The sequence below is a fragment of the Solanum dulcamara genome, chromosome 10, assembly GCF_947179165.1.
Source record: "Solanum dulcamara chromosome 10, daSolDulc1.2, whole genome shotgun sequence".
NCBI classification, from domain to species: Eukaryota; Viridiplantae; Streptophyta; class Magnoliopsida; order Solanales; family Solanaceae; genus Solanum; species Solanum dulcamara.
In genome coordinates, this window is record NC_077246.1 from 35,585,481 (window position 1) to 35,605,289 (window position 19,809).

Here is a 19,809-nt window from a genome sequence, read left to right on the forward strand (position 1 = left end):
GCATGTATTGCGTAATATTGAAGTAAGTTAATTGTATATGGCTGCTGGTTGTTGTTGTTGTTATGGCTATACTAATCAAAGGTGTAATTGGAAATTCGGATAGGGCAAGTTGTAGGGGAGATGTTGCCCAATTTCTGTTAACTTCTTAACTAACTAATAGACTAGTCGAGGAAGGCAAATAAAGAAATGATTCATATGGACACTTGGTTGTAGGTTTATAAGATGGACAGTCGAAGGTTATTAATATTAGCATTACTTTCGTGGTAAATAGGTTCAGAAGATGACGTGGCAATCGTGGTTAAGATTAATCCATAAGAGGTATGTAAAGCTATATTTCTTTTATCTTGGCATGTCTTATCCTTTAATAGTTGGTATATGTAATGTGGGGATAATTCCATTCATAGAACTCCAAGTATGATTCATCACTCTTATCGACTTCTTAATGTTAGAACTCCTGTAATAGTTGAGTTATTTCCTTTTTAGGATTATGTATGATGAGAAGTAGTATACGTAAAGCCTATCTCTCCTTTCTTTTGGAATGTCTTAAATGTAAGTGAATTGATATATGATATGGGTTTGGAGGTAGTTACATTCATAATTTCCGGATATAACTCATGACTCATGTTCACGTTTGAATGCTAGAAGTCTTAAAGTAGTTGAACTACTACCCTCGAGACTTCTATATGTTGAGTAGTGATTGGATGCGTAAGCTCCTATTCCTAAGGGATCTATGATGATAAATGTCTCTGATTGCATAAGTTATATAACATTGTCTTGATACATGTCTAAGATTCCTAAGACTCCATTTGATGTGATTCCTAATGACCTTTAGAGGGTACTAAAGACAACTGCTACCTTGATCTTCAAGTGATGGTTCACTTGACTATTTCATGGAGTCTCAGATGATGATTTAACTTGCATATAGTTACTCACTACTCTGTTCATGCATGCTGTTAATACATCTTCCACTGAGTCCCATAATGGGCCGGGTAGCTTCACTATAATTTTACCGAGTCTCAGGCCGGGTATGATATATGTACATGATGATATAAAGATATGATCATTCACTGAGTCCCTTACTAGAGGGTCGGGTATGGTATATGGCAGATTCACCGAGTCACTAACTAGAGGGTCGGGTATGGTATGATATATGATAATATGATATGATGATATGATGATGAAATCGAGTCCCATAATGGGTCGAGTACGATATAAATATACATTACTCTCCTCACCAAGTCCCTTAATAAAGGGATAGATACAGTATATAGATATGCATATGACAATATAATGATACATTTGCAACACCGAGTCCCATGATAGGCCAGGTACGGTATATGACAATGATGTACATAATTCCATTTTATAAGATGCAAGTATAGTGATTTGTTAAATGTTATACTTGCCCCCTGCATCTCTTTGTCAGTTGTACTCTCATTATGATATTTTATACTTTACATACTCAGTATATATGTTGTACTCACCCTCTCTTTTTGGAGGGGCTGCATTTCATTCCCATAAGTACAAACACATGTTTTGGGGATCCGCCAGCTTAGGATTCCTTTCAGAAATGTTGGGAGAAGCTCCATTGTATCAGAGTCGAGATTTTGGGTACTGATCCTGTGATGTATATATTTGTTTTATTCATAGATACGGTGGGGGACCTATCCCGCCATATGTTACCGTTATTACTCTTAGAGGTCTGTAGACATGCGTATGGGTTGTATATATATACGTGTTCAGTTGTGTCTCTATAACTTATATTTTGGGATGTTCCCTTTGTTATGGAAGCCTTGTCGGCTTGCGGATGTGTTTATAATGTGATGAACCCACGCGCTACGATAGCCTCATCGACTTATATGTTAGGTTGCCTATTGATAAGTTGTGGCCCTCCTCAGGAGACGGGTTGTGCTAAAATATGAACATGTGATAGGTCTACTTACAGTGAATAGGGGCTTATGAGAGTGTCCATATTAGACACCCATCATGACCTATGGGGTTGGGTCATGACAAAAAGTTGTATCAAATCAGTTCATCCTCAGAGTGTCTACAGATTGTGTCTAGTAGAGTCTTGTTTATCGGTGTGTTGTACACCACATCTATAAATAGGAGGCTATAGGACATTTAGGATGTTGTCCTTCTTTCTTGCGTTACATCGTGTGATAGAGCTATGTTATTAGGATGATCTCTCACTAACATACCATTATGTTTACAGTGATGCCTCTAAGAAAAGTAACAACTGCCTAGAAGGGCAAGTTAGTGGCAGGAGAAACTAGTCAAACCCCAAGAGTTACGAGGGCTCATGCCCAGTTTATGCTGGGGATTGTGCTCCAGTTAGTGAGCTCTACTACGCCGTCACCTCCAGAGGAGCTTAAAGCAGCAGCAACTGCAGATCTTAAGACTCCAGTACTAGAGCGTCGAGCCCCACAACCAGGGCTAGAGGATAGGGCCATGAGAGATACAGTTCAGTTCCTGACTAGATTAATGGCAGGACAAGCTCGAAGGCATAGGCTAGGATGGGACAAAGCAGATAGACATGATAGTTTAAGGGTTCGTGACTTCCTGATTTGTAACCCTCTAGAGTTTTATGGGTCGAGGCTTGTAAATGACCTATAAGAGTTCATTCGACAGATGCAATGCACCTTGAGAATAATTAAGTCCTCTAAGACTGAATCTATTGCATTAGCTTCATATCAGCTGTGTGACATAGCCGTTAATTGGTATGAGTCTTGGGAATCTTCAAAAGGTGAGAGAGCTCCTCTAGAAGTATGGGATGAGTTTGTAGAAGCCTTTCTTAGCCACTTTATACCTCTAGAAATGAAACGAGCCAAAGTTGGTAGATTATTATAGTTGAGGCAGAATGTAAGGAGCATTAGAGATTATAGCCTTGAGTTTGACTCATTGGCGAGACATGCACCTACTATTGTGGCTTATATGGCTGATAGGGTGCATCATAATGTGATGGGGCTAGATCATCACTTGATTGATAGTTGTATGACCATGGCTTCTTATCCAGGCATGGATACTGCTTCGATACAGGCGTATGCACAAGAAGTAGAGGATCAACATAGACGGCGTCAGCCCAAGAGAGATTATAACAAAGGCCAGCATAAGAGAACTAGATCATCTAGTTATTATAGTGGCTTTCGAGGCGGGCAGCCTTAATAATATAGTAGATATCCATCCTAGCCGGCCCAAAGTGCACCCTCACAATTCATAGGTAGAAGGTTCGATAGCACAAGGTATTTAGGAGCCATTCAGAGCTCCAGGGTTTTAGGCCCACAGACGAACAAGGGTTCGCATCAGTCGAGGCCATCTTTTCCTCGGTGTTCTCATTGTGGTAGGCCTTATTTTGGGGAATGCCGTATTGCTACAGGTGCTTGTTTTACATATGGCCATCAAGGCCATGTCATGAGGGGGTGTCCATTCGGGGGAAGTCAAGGAGGTGCAGCCTAGCCTACTGGGTCAATTGATGCTTTTTCTTCTTCAGTGGCTAAGCGCCCTATGGGGCTGGGTACTCATGCATCAGCAGGCCATGGTAGAGGCCATAGTTGAACTTCCAGTGCTAGGGGTCCTTCGAATCGCATCTATGCCTTAGCTAGCAGACAGGATCAGAAAGCTTCACCAAATGTGGTTACAGGTATATTATCAATCTTCTCCCGGGATGTATATGCATTGATAGATCCAGGCTCCACTTTATCATATATATCTCCCTTTGTTTCTAGTAGTGTCGTAATAAAACCCAAATTAATAGACCTGTTTGAGGTAGCTATGCCTGTAGGAGACTCTATTATAGTAAAGCAAGTATACAGAAACTGCTCGGTGAGTATATGTGGTTATCATACCTTGGCTGATTTATTAGAATTGGCTATGACAGAGTTCGACATTATTATGAATATGGACTGGTTAGCTTCTTGTTATGCTAGCATTGATTATAGAAATAAAGTAGTTCGGTTCTAGCCCCTAATTGAGCCAATTATTGAATAGTTGGGGAATACGGCATCACCGAGAGGCAAATTTATCTCATATATCAAGGAAAGGAAGATGGTTATAAAAGGGTATATTTATCATCTGGTTTGTGTGCATAACCTAGAAATAGAGGTATCGACTTTTCAGTTAGTGTCAGTAGTCAATGAATATCCAGATGTATTCCCATATGAACTCCCAGGTCTTCCTCCTAAATAGGAGATAGAGTTCACTATAGATGTGTTACTAGATACTCAGCCCATATCTATCCCTTATTATAGAATGGCACCTGTAGAATTGAAGAAATTAAAGGAACAACTAAAAGACTTATTAGAAAAGGGCTTTATTAGGCCCAATACATCACACTAGGGAGCACTGGTATTATTTGTGAGGAAGAAAGATGGGTCGCTGTGAATGTGTATTGATTATAGGTAGCTGAATAAGGTAACAATAAAGAATAAATATCCCCTCCCTAGGATTGATGACTTGTTTGACCAGTTGTAGGGTGCTAAGTACTTTTTGAAGATAGACCTGCAGTCAGGCTATCATCAGGTATGGGTAAGAGAAGCAGATATTCCAAAGACTGCGTTCAGGACCCGATATGGGCATTATGAGTTCAAAGTAATGTCTTTTGGGATGACTAATGCTCCAGCGGTCTTTATAGATCTAATGAACCGAGTGTTCAAACCATTTCTAGACTTAGTTGTGATTATATTTATTGATGATATTTTGGTCTATTCACGATCAAAAGAGGAATACACGGATTATTTGTGGATGGTACTTGGGGTGCTCCAACACCAGAAGTTGTACGCTAAGTTCTCTAAATATGAATTCTGATTGACTTCAGTAGCATTCTTGGGGCATGTTATTAGAATGGATGGCATTTGAGTAGATACACAGAAGATTGAGGTCGTAAGGGCTTGGACGAGACCTACAACACCTAAATAGGTACATAGTTTTCTAGAGCTAGCAGGGTATTACAGAAGGTTCATGGAGAACTTTGCTTCAATTTCTGCACCTTTAACAAGGCTAACTCAGAAGGCGGCTAAGTTCTAGTAGACCGATGCTTGTGAACAAAGCTTTCAGTTGCTAAAAGATAAGTTGACCACGACCCTAGTTCTAACTCTTCCTAAAGGACCGGATGGCTATGTTATCTATTGTGATGCTTTCGGTGTTGGGCTATGTTTTGTACTGATGCAACATGGTAGAGTTATAGCCTATGCCTCCCGATAGCTCAGAAAGCACGAAAGGAATTACCCAACTCATGACCTGGAGTTAGGAGAAGTAATTTATGCTTTGAACATATAGAGGCACTATCTATATGACGTACATGTGGATATCTATACGGATCACAAAAGCCTCTTATAATTTTTTAAGCAAAAAGAGCTAAATTTACGGTAGAGAAAGTGGCTAGAGTTGCTGAAAGATTATGATATTGACATTCTATACCACCTAGGTAAAGAAAATATAGTAGCGGATGCACTCATCCATAAATTAATGGGTAGCTTGGCAGATATACAACTAGAACAGAAAGATATATCCGCGAGATTTGCTAGTTAGCCAGCCTTGGAGTTTGTTTAGCTGATTTGGATGATGGTGGAGTTTCTATTCGAGGATTTGCTAAATCTTCTATCATAGAAAAAGTAAAGCAATGCCAGCACAAGGACCCTGTGCTGGCATAATATAGGGACACAACTCTTCAAATAGAAAAGACTCCATTCGAGATCACGCCTAGCAGAGTACTAAGATATAGAGGTAGAATCTGTGTACTTGAAGTTGCAGGGCTATGGAAGCAAGTGATGGGAGAGGCACACTATGCCCATTATTCTATTCATTTAGGGTCAACTAAGATGTATCATGACGTCAGATATTTATATTGGTGGGATGGCATGAAAAAGGACACAACAGAGTTCGTAGCCCAGTGCCCAAATTGTTAACAGGTTAAGAGTGAGCATTACAAGCCTGGCGGACTGTTACAAGAGATAGAAATCCTAACTTAGAAATGGGAATCAATTAATATGGATTTTATTACAAGCTTACCTCACACTCTACGGAAGTATGATTCTATAAGGGTTGTTATAGATAGGCTAACAAAATCAGCCTACTTCCTTCCAGTTAGGACTACATATTCAGCGAAGGACTATGCAAAATTATATATCAAGGAAATAGTAAGACTTCACGGGGTTGCCACATCTATTATATCAGACAGAGGAGCTCAATTTATAGCTAACTTCTGGAGATCGTTTCAGAAGGTATTAGCAACACAGGTAAGTCTTAGTACAATATTTCACCCTCATACTGACGGACAGGCCGAGCGTACTATTCAAACACTAGAAGATATGTTGCGGGCCTATATAATTGACTTTAGAGGCAGCTGGGATGATCATTTTCCACTTATTGAGTTTGCCTATAATAATAACTATCATTCTAGCATCCAAATAGCGTCATATGAGGCTTTGTATAGCAGGAAGTGTAGGTCACCTATTGGTTGGTTTGATATTGGCAAAACAAAACTAATATGCCCAGACTTGGTTCTAGAAAACTGTTAAAAAAGTCAAGCTAATTCAGCAAAGGTTATTGGTAGCCTAGAGTCGATAGAAATTATATGAAGATAATCAACATTGACCTTTGAAGTTTTAGATTAATGATTGGGTATTCTTGAAGGTGTCACCCATGAAGAGGGTAATGAGGTTTGGCAAGAAAGAGAAGCTTAGCCTAAGATACATTGGTCCTTATCAAATTATCCGTAGAATAGGCAAAGTTGCCTATGAGTTGGACTTACCATTTGATCTAAAAGTAGTACACCCAGTCTTCCATGTGTCGATGCTTCACAAATGTATTGGTAATCCTTCTAGAGTATTCCCCGTGGATGATGTCCAACTGACAGAAGAACTCTCGTATGAGGAACACCCTATAGCCATACTTGATCGCCAAGTCAGAAGTTATGTACCAAGGTCGTGGCCTCCATTAAAGTATTGTAGAGAAATAAAAATAGAGAAGAGATGACCTGGGAAGCCGAAGAAGAGATGAAGAATAAATATTCATACTTTTTCCCCATGTCTACAGGTAATGTAAACTCCTAAATCAATTGTATTGGTTAATAAGAGACTTATATATGACAACTATTACAGAGATTTCCTGAAATCCTTTTAAGACCTTATGAGACTAGTTAACATTCAAGGATGAATGTTCTAAAAGAGGGAAAGATGTTATACCCCGCACTTTTGTACAGTAGAACATGTTTTTTTTCTAAAAGGTGGTCATATGATCCATGTTATCTATAAAGTTCTATGTGAGTAGTGATAAGAAACTGACTTGGATAACTTACATACTTAAGCTATTTGAGTACATACCGAGCTTACGTATTAAGGATTACATAGGTTCTTAAAGTAAGATGAGATTACGAACCTATGAAAAGGGAGAAGAAGACACATGACAGCATAAGGAGAAGACATGGAAGCATAAGGAAAGGCCACGTGGCAGCATGTGATGCACCTACTTATACCAAGTAGGTGACGCACCTACTTGGGGTGTACCCCACCCTGCCATATGGTAGCCTTAGAGTGGCCGCATGGATGCGGTGGCCCAATAAGGGTTGGACATGTGTCACCCTTAGGGGATAACACGTGTCACCTTCTAAAGAGGTGTATATATGTATTCTGTGATGAATAAGGCTCATTCTTCATCTTTTACAAAAAAAAGAGAAACCTAGAGACTATAGAGAGAGTAGCTACGACCAAGAACAAGAAATAAGGTAAGTCCTCTGATTTTGCTTCATAATTTAATTATCTAAGGTATTTTCGATTAAGTAATGGTGTTAAATAGCTTAAATTAATTATTTGTGGAAGAAAGATAGTGCAATGAGTAGCCACCAATTTTCATCCACGATTAAGGAGCTTTCGAGGTTGATTTTTGGCAAGGTAAGGTTCCTCCATTCTAATTGGAGTTAATAATGTCGTAATGGAAAGATTAAATGTGTTAAATGAAGTTGGAAGTAAGAAAATTACATAATTATGATTGACGTTGTAAACGAACAAAATTGAAGTTGTTCTAATTGAATTGAGGTTGAGTAGTGTTGTTATTAACATGATGTTGTGTTGAAGTTAGTTTGTGTGATTTAAAGGGGATGGAAACTTGGTTCAAAAGGGGTATGGGCGTTGCTGGTTGCAGCCACGTCGTGTCCTATTCCATGTGGTTAAGATTTTGTGAAATAAAGATTAAAAACCCTATTTTAGTATTGTGGTTTTGGGCGAGTTGTTTGGAGCATATATTGCGTAATGTTGAAGTGAGTTAATTGTATATGGCTGCTGGTTATTGTTTTTGTTGTTGTTATGGATTTACCAATCGGAGGTGTAATTAGAAATTCGGATAGGGCAAGTTATAGGGGAGATGCTGCCCGATTTCCTTTAACTTCTTAACTAACTAATAGACTAGTCGAGGAAGGCAAATAAAGAAATGATTCCCATGGACACTTGGTTATAGGTTTAGAAGCTGGAAAGTTGAAGGTTATTAATATTAGCATTACTTTCGTGATAAATAGGTTTAGAAGACGATGAGGCAAGCGTGGTTAAGATTAATCCATAAGATGTATGTAAATCTATCTTTTCTTTCTCGTGGCATGTCTTAGCCATAAGTGGTTGGTATATGTAATGTGGGGATAATTCCATTCATATAACTCCAAGTATGACTCTAACTCTTATCCACTTTTTGATGTTAGAACTCTTGTAATAGTTGAGTTATTGCCTTTTTAGGCTTCTGTATGATGAAAAGTAGTATACGTAAAGCATATCTCTCCTTTATTTTGGAATGTCTTAAATGTAAGTTAATTGATATATGATATGGGTTTGGAGGTAGTTCCATTCATAATTTTCGGATATAACTCATGACTCGTGTTCACGTTTGAATGCTAGAAGTCTTAAAGTAGTTGAACTACTACCCTCGAGCCTTCTATATGCTGAGTAATTATTGGATACGTAAGCTTTTATTCCTAAGGGCTCTATGATGATAAATTTCTTTGATTTCATAAGCTATGTAGCATTGTCTTAATACACGTCTAAGATTACTGAGACTCCATTTGATATGATTCCTAATAACCTTTAGAGGGTACTTAAGACAACTGCTACCCGATCTTCAAGTGACAGTTTACTTGACTATTTCATGGAGTATCAGATGATGATTTAACTTGCATATGGTTACTCACTACTCTGCTCATGCATGTTGTTAATACATCTTCCACCGAGTCCCATAATGGGCTGGGTATGTTAATCGTGCACAGCTTTACTATAATTTCACCGAGTCCCAGGTCGGGTATGATATATGTACACGATGATATGAAGATATGATCATTCACTAAGTCCCTTACTAGAGGGTCAGGTACGGTACATGGAAGATTCATTGAGTCCCTCACTAAAGGGCTGGGTATGGTATGATATATGAATATATAATATGATAACATGATGATATGATGATGGCACCGAGTCCCATGATGGGCTGGGTACGATAAAAATATACACTACTCTCATCACCGAGTACCTCACTAAAGGGTCGGATACAGTATATAGATATGCATATGACAATATAGTTATACATTTGCAATATCGAGTCTCATGACAGGCCAAGTACAGTATGTGACAATGATGTACATGATTCCATTTTATAAGATGCAGGTACAGTGATTTGTTAAATGTTATACTTGCCTCCTGCATCTCTATGTCAGTTGTACTCTTCTTATGATGTTTTATACTTTATATACTCAGTACATATGTCGTATTGACCCTCTCTTTTCGGAGGGGGGGAGGGGTTGCATTTTATGCCCGCAGGTACAGACATACGTTTTGGGGATCCACCAGCTTAGGATTAGACTCAACAAGGTTGGGAGAAGCTTCATTGTATCGGATCCGAGATTTTGGGTACTGATCCTGTGATGTATTTTTTTTTTATTCAGGGGTACGGCGAGGGACCTATCCCACCATATGTTACCGTTATTACTCTTAGAGGTCTGTAGATATATATGTGTGTTGTATATATATGCGTGTTCAGTTGTGTCTATATAACTTGCATTTTGGGATGTTCCCTTTGTTGTGGCAGCCTTATCGGCTCGTGTATGTGTTTATAATGGGACAACCCTATGTGCTACGATAGCCTCATTGGCTTATGTATTAGGTTGCCTATTGATATGTTGTGGCCCCCACTCACGATATAGTTTGTGCCAATATGTGAACATGCGACAGGTCTACTTATAGTGAATAGGGGTATACACTAGTGTCCATCTTGGATGCCCATCACAACCTACGGGGTTGGGTCATGACATTCTGAGCACATGCTATGAAAACATTTACATTGATTATAATCACAGTACATTTAGACTTTATTTTGAGAAGTTCATTTTATAAATTGCATTCCTATCATGAGTTTTATTTTTATGAGTTAAAGTCTTTCGAATAGTGAGTCAGCTAGGCCAAGGGTTCACTTTAGAAGTGGCAATGGTTTCTGGGTGCTGGCTACGCGTATGGTGTAGACCTGGGGCATGAAAAACTTTGTATTAGAGCCCGAGGTTCAAGATTCCTAGGATGTTTATGAAGTCGAGCCATGTAGATTACTTCTTATTAGTGTGAAGCATGCCACATCTTTAATTGAGAGGCTACAACACTTTTAAGAATTCTGTTATTTCTTTCATATTGCATTTCATGTTATAGAGTTTAACTCTATGAAGTCTCTTTCTAATTCATGTGTTTCACAATTTCAGATCATGCCTTCCAAAAGAACTTTGATGAAGAGGAACACCGTCGAGAATGAGATCCAACAACTGTCCAGAATACAGACCCAGAACTGAGCTCGAGCAGTCTAAAACAATCATAATGGACCTCAAGAGGTTCCAAAGACCGATTTACCTACTCTGACTTTGGAGTTAGAGTTTAGGGGTGCTATCTCTATGCTCACTCAGTTGAAGGTTGAATAGTCTAGTCATTAGAATACTTTAGGGCACAACTCTAGTTCCCAAAAGCCATCTGCTGCCAACACAATTAGAGACTAACATAGGACGAATCCACCAGTATTCACTGGGTCCAGAGTTGAGGAGGATCCTCAAAACATTATTGATGATATATGGAAGTTCTTGAAGGCAATACACGCAACTAAGATAGAGGGAGTTGAACTTGTCTCCTATAAGCTGAAGGATGTTACTAATATTTGGTAAAACCCCTGTAAGGAAAGTAGAGGTGAGGATTTTGAGCCTAAAGTCTGGGATGAGTTTGAAAATGCATTCCTAGACCACTTTTTTTTGCTAGAGCTGAGGGAGGCAAAGGTAGAGTGGTTAGTGAATTTGAAGAAGGAAGGGATGAATGTCAAGAAGTATAGCCTCAAGTTCATTCTACTGTTTGTATATGCTTCAGAGATGATTCCCTGTGTGAGAGTGAAGATAAGGAAATTTGTTGCTAGCTTGGGCAGGACATATGAAGAAATATTATCAGGCAACTTTGTTGATTTAAAATATGGACACCTTCAGACTCATGGTATATATACAATAAGTTGAGAAGCACAAGAGAAATGATAGGGAGGAGCACCAGAATAAGAAGGCTAAGTCTACAGGTAATGAGTCTAATCATAAAAAGGGTGGTAATGGTAATCATTCCTTCTTTCAGAAAATGACTTTTAATTATGAACCATCTTTAGAGAGTGCACCTGCAGTCAATAACAGAAATGACCAAATGTCTTATAGTAATTAGGATTTTAGAGCTCGTGGATCTCAGTCCCAGGGAAGTATGGTCTAGAGTTTTTTATGCAACCTTCCATATAGTAAGTGTAAAAGGCCTTATTAAGGAGAATGTCTTGTCGGCACCAATGGTTGTTATAGGTGTGGGCAGTTGGGTCACTTTCTAAAAGAATGTCCTATATGGACTGAAGGTAGTGAAGGAAACAGAGCCTAATCTTCTTCGACACATCGCCAACCAGAGGTAATTAGAGAGGTTCTAATTGGGGGTGTACAGAGGTCATCGAAACTATCTATATGATATGCCTAATCACCATGACCAAGAGAACTCACCCGATGTGGTCACTCGTATGCTTCCAGTCTTTACTCATGATGTATATACATGAAAATATCAAGGTGCTACCTTATTTTTTGTGACTCTTTATGTAGTTGTTAAGTTTGGGATCCTTCCCATATGACTCTTAGAGCTATTCAGTGTTTCTACTCCTATTGGTGAATCTATTCAAGCAAAGAGAGTCTACCAAGATTTTATTCTCTCTATCTATCATAATGATATTTCTACAGATTAAGTTTAGTTAGATATGGTTGTCTTTGATGTTATTCTTGGCATGGACTAGCTTTATGTTTATTATGTCTCAGTTGATTGTAGAACCCGAGTAGTCAAGTTTTAGTTCTAAATGAGTCAGTTATTGAGTAGAAGAGTATGCCATCTTTGACTAAAGGTCAATGTATTTCATACCTTAAGGCCAAGAATTAGTTTCTAAGGGGTGCATCTTCCACATTATCTAAGTTAGAGATTATAGTGTGGACATACCATCCCTGCAGTCAGTTTTGGTTGTGAGTGAGTTTTCTAAGGATTTACTTAGTGTCCCTCTCGATAGAAAGATAGACTTTATAATAGCTATTCTTCCCAATACTCAGCCTATCTCCATTTGGCCATATAGAATGGCTCCGATAGAGTTTAAAAGATTTGAATGAGCAGTTGAGAGATCTCTTAGATAAGGGATTCATTAGGAAGATTATCTCACCTTGGGTCTCTTCTATCCTATTCATTGAATAACATCGTTTGAACAAGGTTACTTTAAAGAATAAGTACCCTTTTCCTAGAATCAATAATCTTTTTGACCAACTTTAAGGTTCCACTTGTTTCTCTTAGATAGAACACATATCAGGCTATTATCAGTTGAAAGTGAGAGAAAGTGACATTTCGAAGACAACTTTCAGAACTAGGTATGACCACTATGAGTTCCTAGTTATGTCCTTCGATTTGACTAACACTCCTTCAACACTTATAGACCTCATGAGTAGAGTGTTCAAGTAGTACTAAGACATGTTTATTATTATATTTATTGATGACATTCTAATCTATTTGAGAAATGAGGTGGAGCATGCCAACCATCTCAAAATTGTTTTCCATACTCTCAAGGAAAATGAGTTATATGATAAGTTTTCGAAGTGTGAGTTTTGGCTTGCATCTATGGAATTTTTAGGCCACATTATTTCTGGTGGTGGTATCTGAGTATATTTGCAGAAAATCAATGTAGTAAAGAATTGGATTAGACCCACATCTCTAACCATGTGCGGAGATCTTGCTCTTTCTTCTGAAACAGACATAAGAAGTTTCTTGAGTTTGATTGATTACTATAGGAGGGTTGTTGATGGATTTTCATCCATATCATCTTTATTGACTAGGTTAACTCAGATGAAGACTAAGTTTCAATAGTTTGATTCTTCTGAAAAGACTTTTTAAAAGTTGAAAATGAGATTAACTACTGCTCCAGTTTTATCCCAGCCCGAGCGAATAAATTATTTAGTCATTTATTGGACTGGGTTGTGTTTTGATAAAGAAAGGTAAAGTTATATCTTGCACTTCTAGGAAACTTAAGATTGACAAGAGTAATTATCTAACTCATGATCTAGAGTTGGCAGCGGTAGTATTTGCCCTCAAGATTTGGTGTCATTATCTCTATGGCGTATATGTAGATGTGTTTACCAATCACAAGAGACTATAATATGTGTGCAGTCAGAAAGAACTGAACCTGAGACAGAGGAGATAGATTGAGTTACTTAAGGACTATGATATGAGTATTATCTACCATCCAGGTAAAGCTAATGTCATTTCTAATTCTCTTAGAAGGTTGTCCATGGGAAGTACTGCTCATGTTGAGGAAGAGAAGAAAGAGTTGGCCAAAGAAGTGCATAGACTTGCATGTTTAGGAGTTTCTCTTGTGGACTCTAATAACAGAGGTGTTGTTGTTCAGAATAGGACTGAGTCTTCCTTAGGTGTTGAGTTGAAGGAGAAGTAAGTCACATACCGTATTCTACTTCAATAGAAATAATATGTTTATAAAAAGAAAGTGATGGCTATTGCCAAAGGGGGAGATGGAGTGTTGAGGTATCAAAGTAGATTGTGTATTCTGAATGTTGATGGTCTTCGAGATAGAATTATTGCAGAGGCCCATAGATCTAGATATTCAATTCATTCGTGTTCTACCACGATGTACCATGACTTGAAAAATGTCTACTAGTGGAAAGGTATGAATAGAAATATAGCAAAGTTTGTTTCCAAGGGCCCAAATTGCCAACAAGTCAAAGTTGAGCATCACAGGCCTTGTTGTGCAGCTCAGAATATGGAGTTATCAGAGTGGAAGTAGGATATTATTAATATGGATTTCATTATAGGTTACTGCGGTTTCGCAAGCAGCATGATTTAATTTGGGTGATTATGGATAGGATGACCAAATCAACCCATTTCTTCCCTGTTAAGACTACAGATTTGGTAGAGGATTATGCAAGGTTGTACATTCCAATCGACTTCATGGAGTTCCCTTGTCCATCTTCTTTGATAGAGGTACTCCGTCCACTGCACAGTTTTGGAAGTTATTTTAGAAAGGTTTAGGTTCAAAGGTGAATCGTAATACAATTTTCCATACTTAGAGAGATGGTATGTAGAGCGTACAATTTAGGCTCTTGAGGATATGTATAGGGCCTATGTTATTGACTTTAAAGGTAATTGGGATAAAAACTTGCCGCTTATTATGTTCGCTTACAATAATAGCTTTTATTCGAGCACTCAAGTGGCTCTTTATATAGCCCTTTATGAAAGGAGACGCATATTGCCAAATTGGTTGATTCGAAGATGGTGAAAAGGAGTTGATACATCCATATTTAGTCCCTCAAGCTATGGAGCAGGTGAAATTCATCCAATAAAGGTTAAAGACTATACAAAGTCATCAAAATTCCTACACTGATGTTAGGTGGAGAGACTTAGAATTTGAGATACATGATTGGGTATATTTTAAAATTTCGCCGATGAAGGGTGTGATTAGATTTTGGAAAAATGGGAAGTTGATTCCTCGTTACATTGGTCCTTACTAGATTAAAAAGAGATTTACATTGTTTCCTATGAGTTAGAGCTTCCTCTAGAGTTAAATGTTGTTCATCCAGTATTCCATATTTTCATGCTTGAGAAATTTTTGGGAGATCCTTCACTTATTATTTCTACAAAACAATTGTGGAGTGAAAGATAGCTTGTCCTATGAGGAGATACCTATCCAAAATTTTGATCTTCATATTAAGAAATTAAGGACCAAAAAGGTTTCTTCAGTCAAAGTCTTTTAGAGAAATCAATTTGTTGATGAGGCTACATGGGAAGACAGAGAGGATATGAAATCCAAGTACCCACATCTATTTGTTCCTCCTAGTGTCGATGTTGAAGGTAACATTCCTTTTTCTATCTCTGTGTTTTTACCTTCTCGAGGTTTGAGCATTTGAGTAGTTACTCTTGAGTTTGAGTATTTTAAATTATTGCATGGTATTCATTCTTTGAGTAAATTCTTAGGTTGGTAATCATTCAAGGATGAATAATCCCAATAGAGAGATCTTGTAATTCCCCGTCTTACTCTGACTTAGCTAAATTGTGAGAACCTAGAGAAAAGTTGAGAAAAACTAAGAAGGGTAGACTATCTAGTGGCCCATGATAGGGACCTATGACTCATACGAGTTCCTAAGAGTCATAGGTAGGACTCGTAGATTCCCTTTACACTTTAGCAAATTTTCAGAAATTCAGACTAGTCCCTGCAAGTAAGAGGTATGAGTCATCTAACATTTTATGGCCTGTAGGGTCATTCTTAAACTTAGGTATCACACTCTAATAGATACTAGAACGTGCATAAGTTTCCATAAGTGGGTTATATGACCCATAGGGCATGCTACGAGCCATAGAAAAAGGGTCCACAGATACCAAACCTATCCAAGTTAAGTCCTATGAGTGGTCTCTACGACCCATCTAAGATCCTACAACCCGTAATGGGTTGGTCTTAGACCGGTATGCCTATTCTAGTGAGTCCAACAATTTGGACCTCAAGCCCTATAAGAAGGACCTTATGGTCCATAGGATGTCTTACGGTCCATAGGAAGGGGTCCGTAGATGGCCTAACATTTTAATGAGGGGAACTCGTCTTTTTCCCATCTTTTCTAAATTTAACCCAAGCCATTTTCGAACTAGACTTCGTCCCTTATTTGTACCCAATGTGGATTTTCTCTCATTTACACTTATAAACCTTTGAGAGCAAGAATTGGATAGAAGGATTCTCTTACATATAATGCATGCTTTAGTGAGTTGAGCTATTTTCATAATTGAGTTCCTTGAGTTGAGTTTCTTGAGTAAGTTCCTTTTAGTTATTTTACATAACGTACATTCCATGAAATGGCGCTATTTGGTGCTACATCTTTTTATGATACATATACAGGTGATAAAGATCCTCAACAGGTATCATTGAAGATTTTTTTACCCAGCATTGGTGAGACCTCTTTGCATTCAGAGGAGGTCTTGAGTCTTTACATTTTCAGTCTTTATTTTTCAGTTTGTGGTAGCTATGGGCCTGTCCCCTCACCCATGTCAGAGTCAGTCTTAGAGGCTTTATAGACTAGTCAGAGAGTGTTGATTTATTCATTTTATTCTTCTGAGCTCATACTTTGAAAACATTTACATTGATTATAATCAGAGTATGTTAAGACTTTATTTTGAAAATTGCATTTTATAAATTACATACTCATCATGAGTTTTATTTTTATGAGTTAAAGTCTTTCACGTAGTGAGTCGGGAAGGCCAAGGGTTCTCTTAGGAACACGCATTGGTTTCTAGGCCAGCCACACCTAGGGTGTAAACTTGGGGCATGGAAAGAACCCTTTCAAGATTCTCCAAAGATAGTTCAAATGAATCCCCAAATATTGAGAAGTTATCCATAAAAATCTGTATGAAGTCCTCCACCATATTGTGAAAAATGGCCATCATACATCTTTTGAAAGTGGTTAGAGCATTGCAAAGTCCAAAGGGCATACACTTGAAGGCATATCTCCCATAAGGAAAAGTGAAGGTAGTCTTCTCCTGATCATTCGGTGCAATCACAATCTGGTTGTAACTTGAGTAACCATCAAAAAAGCAATAATATTCTTTCCTATCTAGCCTATCTAACATCTGATCAATGAAAGGGAATGGATAATAATCCTTTTTGGTGGCCTCATTAATATTTTGTAGTCCATTAAGATGAACTATTTTATGATATTCTAGTGGATATCAAACCATTCTTCTCATTGGTTACCACACTCATGTCCCCATTTTTTGTCACACATTAAATTGGACCACATCTTTCATCACAAGATTTTGTCGATGTTTGTGTTGCACTCTCGTCTTGTGCCCCTCCCTCCATGTAGATTTTATGCATGTACAAAGATGGAAAATCCCATGTATATCCAATATCTACCAACCATTCACCTTCTTATTTCTTCTTAGTATCAAAACAAGCCGATGTAGCTTGCACTTCAGATAATACTGCAGAAAGGATCACTGGTAAAGTTTCAATATCAACCAAAAAATCATACCTAAGTGAGAAGGAAAAATTTTCAACTCTAGCTAAGGTTCTTCTTCAATAGGAGGCTTGGGTGGAGGCCCCAAGACTCTATTCAAGGGCTCAACACATTTTCTCTGAATGCTTAGATTGTCTACATCCAGAATCCGCACAAACTCTTGTGCATCCACATCTCAAAAATATCCTCACCTACCAACACTCTATTGAGAGGGTCGTTCGATATAATGTACTTGGCTTTGACTTCCTAATCAATCAAAATATTACTTAATATCTCGACACATCAAACACTTTCACCTTGTCATGGGCCCTTATGGTTAATCGACCAGCTGCTACATCAATCAATGCACCTATAGTAGACTAAAATAGACGTCCTAAAATAAATGGGAACTTTTGAGTCAAACTCAAAATCTAGAATGATAAAGTCCATGGGAAAGATGAGAGATCCTACTTGGAGTAGCACATCTTCAATAATACACTCCGGCCTAGACACTGAGCGATTTGCAATTTGCAACATGGTAGTGGTCAACTTTGGATTTCCCAAGCCTATTTTTCTAAACATAGATGTGGGAATTAGGTTTATGCTAGACTCCAAATCACATTGACCTCTTTCGCATTAATACACTTTCCAATTGTAATATGCAGTGTGAAACTCCCAGGATCTTTCTACTTAGTGGGTAATTTCTTTTGAATCCTTGAGTTGCACTTTTGGTGAGTGCAACCGTTCCATACTTAGCCAGCCTTCTCTTGTTAGACACAATGTCCTTCACATATTTTGCATACTTGGGAATTTACTTCAACACTTCAATAAAAGGCAAGACAACATGTACCTACTTAAGTAGATTAATGAACTTACTGAAACATTTATCCTCCTTTGATTCTTGAATTTTTGTGGAAATGGAAGGGGTGGTTTAACTCTGAGTTTCTCATTCATTTCTGGCAAACATGATTTAGCTTCACTAATCATTTTTTCCTTTCCTATTGCCTTACAAACATTCATTTTTGGAGTCAAATCCTCTAATCGAAGACCACTGCGGGTTGATATTCACTTGCTTTGGTTTGGATCAGTGTTACCTGATAGACCTCCTTATAGATGAGAGTTTTAAGCACTAGCAAACTGCCCAAATTGATTTTCCAAATTTTGCATGGTCAATAGATTATTATGAGCATCTGCAGCTAAGTTATCCTGCTCACTCATAATTTGTTTTAGTGTCTATTCCACGCTCATATTACCCTGCTTCCTACTCTTCTAGTTACCTTGACCATGTTGATTATATTGTGGTCCATTCCTTTGCTGCCTATACTGATTCTAGCATTGATTCTATTTTGGTTACCACCCCACGAGAAGATTGGGTTGGTTTTCCAACTCGGATAATATGTATTCCCATTGTATGGTTTCCTTCATCTCTCTGGGCATTACCCACAAAGTTCACTGAGTCCATATTTACACCACAATAATCTGAACCATACTCTCCACTACCACACACCTCATACCACACTTGTTATTGTTGTAATACATTTACTAGAGCTTGTTGCTGCCCCAATGTAAAATTGTTGAAGTAAGTGTTCATCATATTTTGCATAGCCTTTATTTGTGCAGTTAAAACTATCACTGTATCTACCTCAAGTACCCCAACTATTTTCTACACCACAGGTCTAAGGCTTCCTCCATTCTACTCAAAATTCCCTAGTAAATACGATTTAACAATATGAATAATTCTGCATAGGTTTTCTCCAAGGTCGTTCCACCTATAGAAGAATCAAGAAGAATCTTTGTCTTTTGGTTCCAAACGCTCAACCAAGGTATAGATCAGTACTTTATTAATTTGGTGATGATGTAGACAGCTTATCAATAAGGATTTAAATCTATCCCATGGTTTGTATAGATTTTCTCCTCCTCTTTATTTGAAACTCAGTATCTCGCTCCTTAACTTAGCTGTTTTCAAGAAAGAAAGAACCTTATCAAGAATTTATGAGCAAGTTCATCCACAAGGTGATGGAATTTGCTGGCTCCGACTTCAACTACCTCTTTACTTCCCCTAATAGAAAGAAATTAAATAAGGTGAGCCTCACATAATCAGGAGATACCCTAGTTGGTGTGTAGGTATTACTGATCTCTTGAAATTTATGAATATGCACTTGGGGATCCTCTCGAGGTAAATGGTAAACTATCCATCGATGTTCAAAAGTTGCACCATATTTTGTTTCATCTCAAATCTACCCCCATATTCTGGTTTTTGAATGTTGGAAGTAACATTAGTTGTCAAT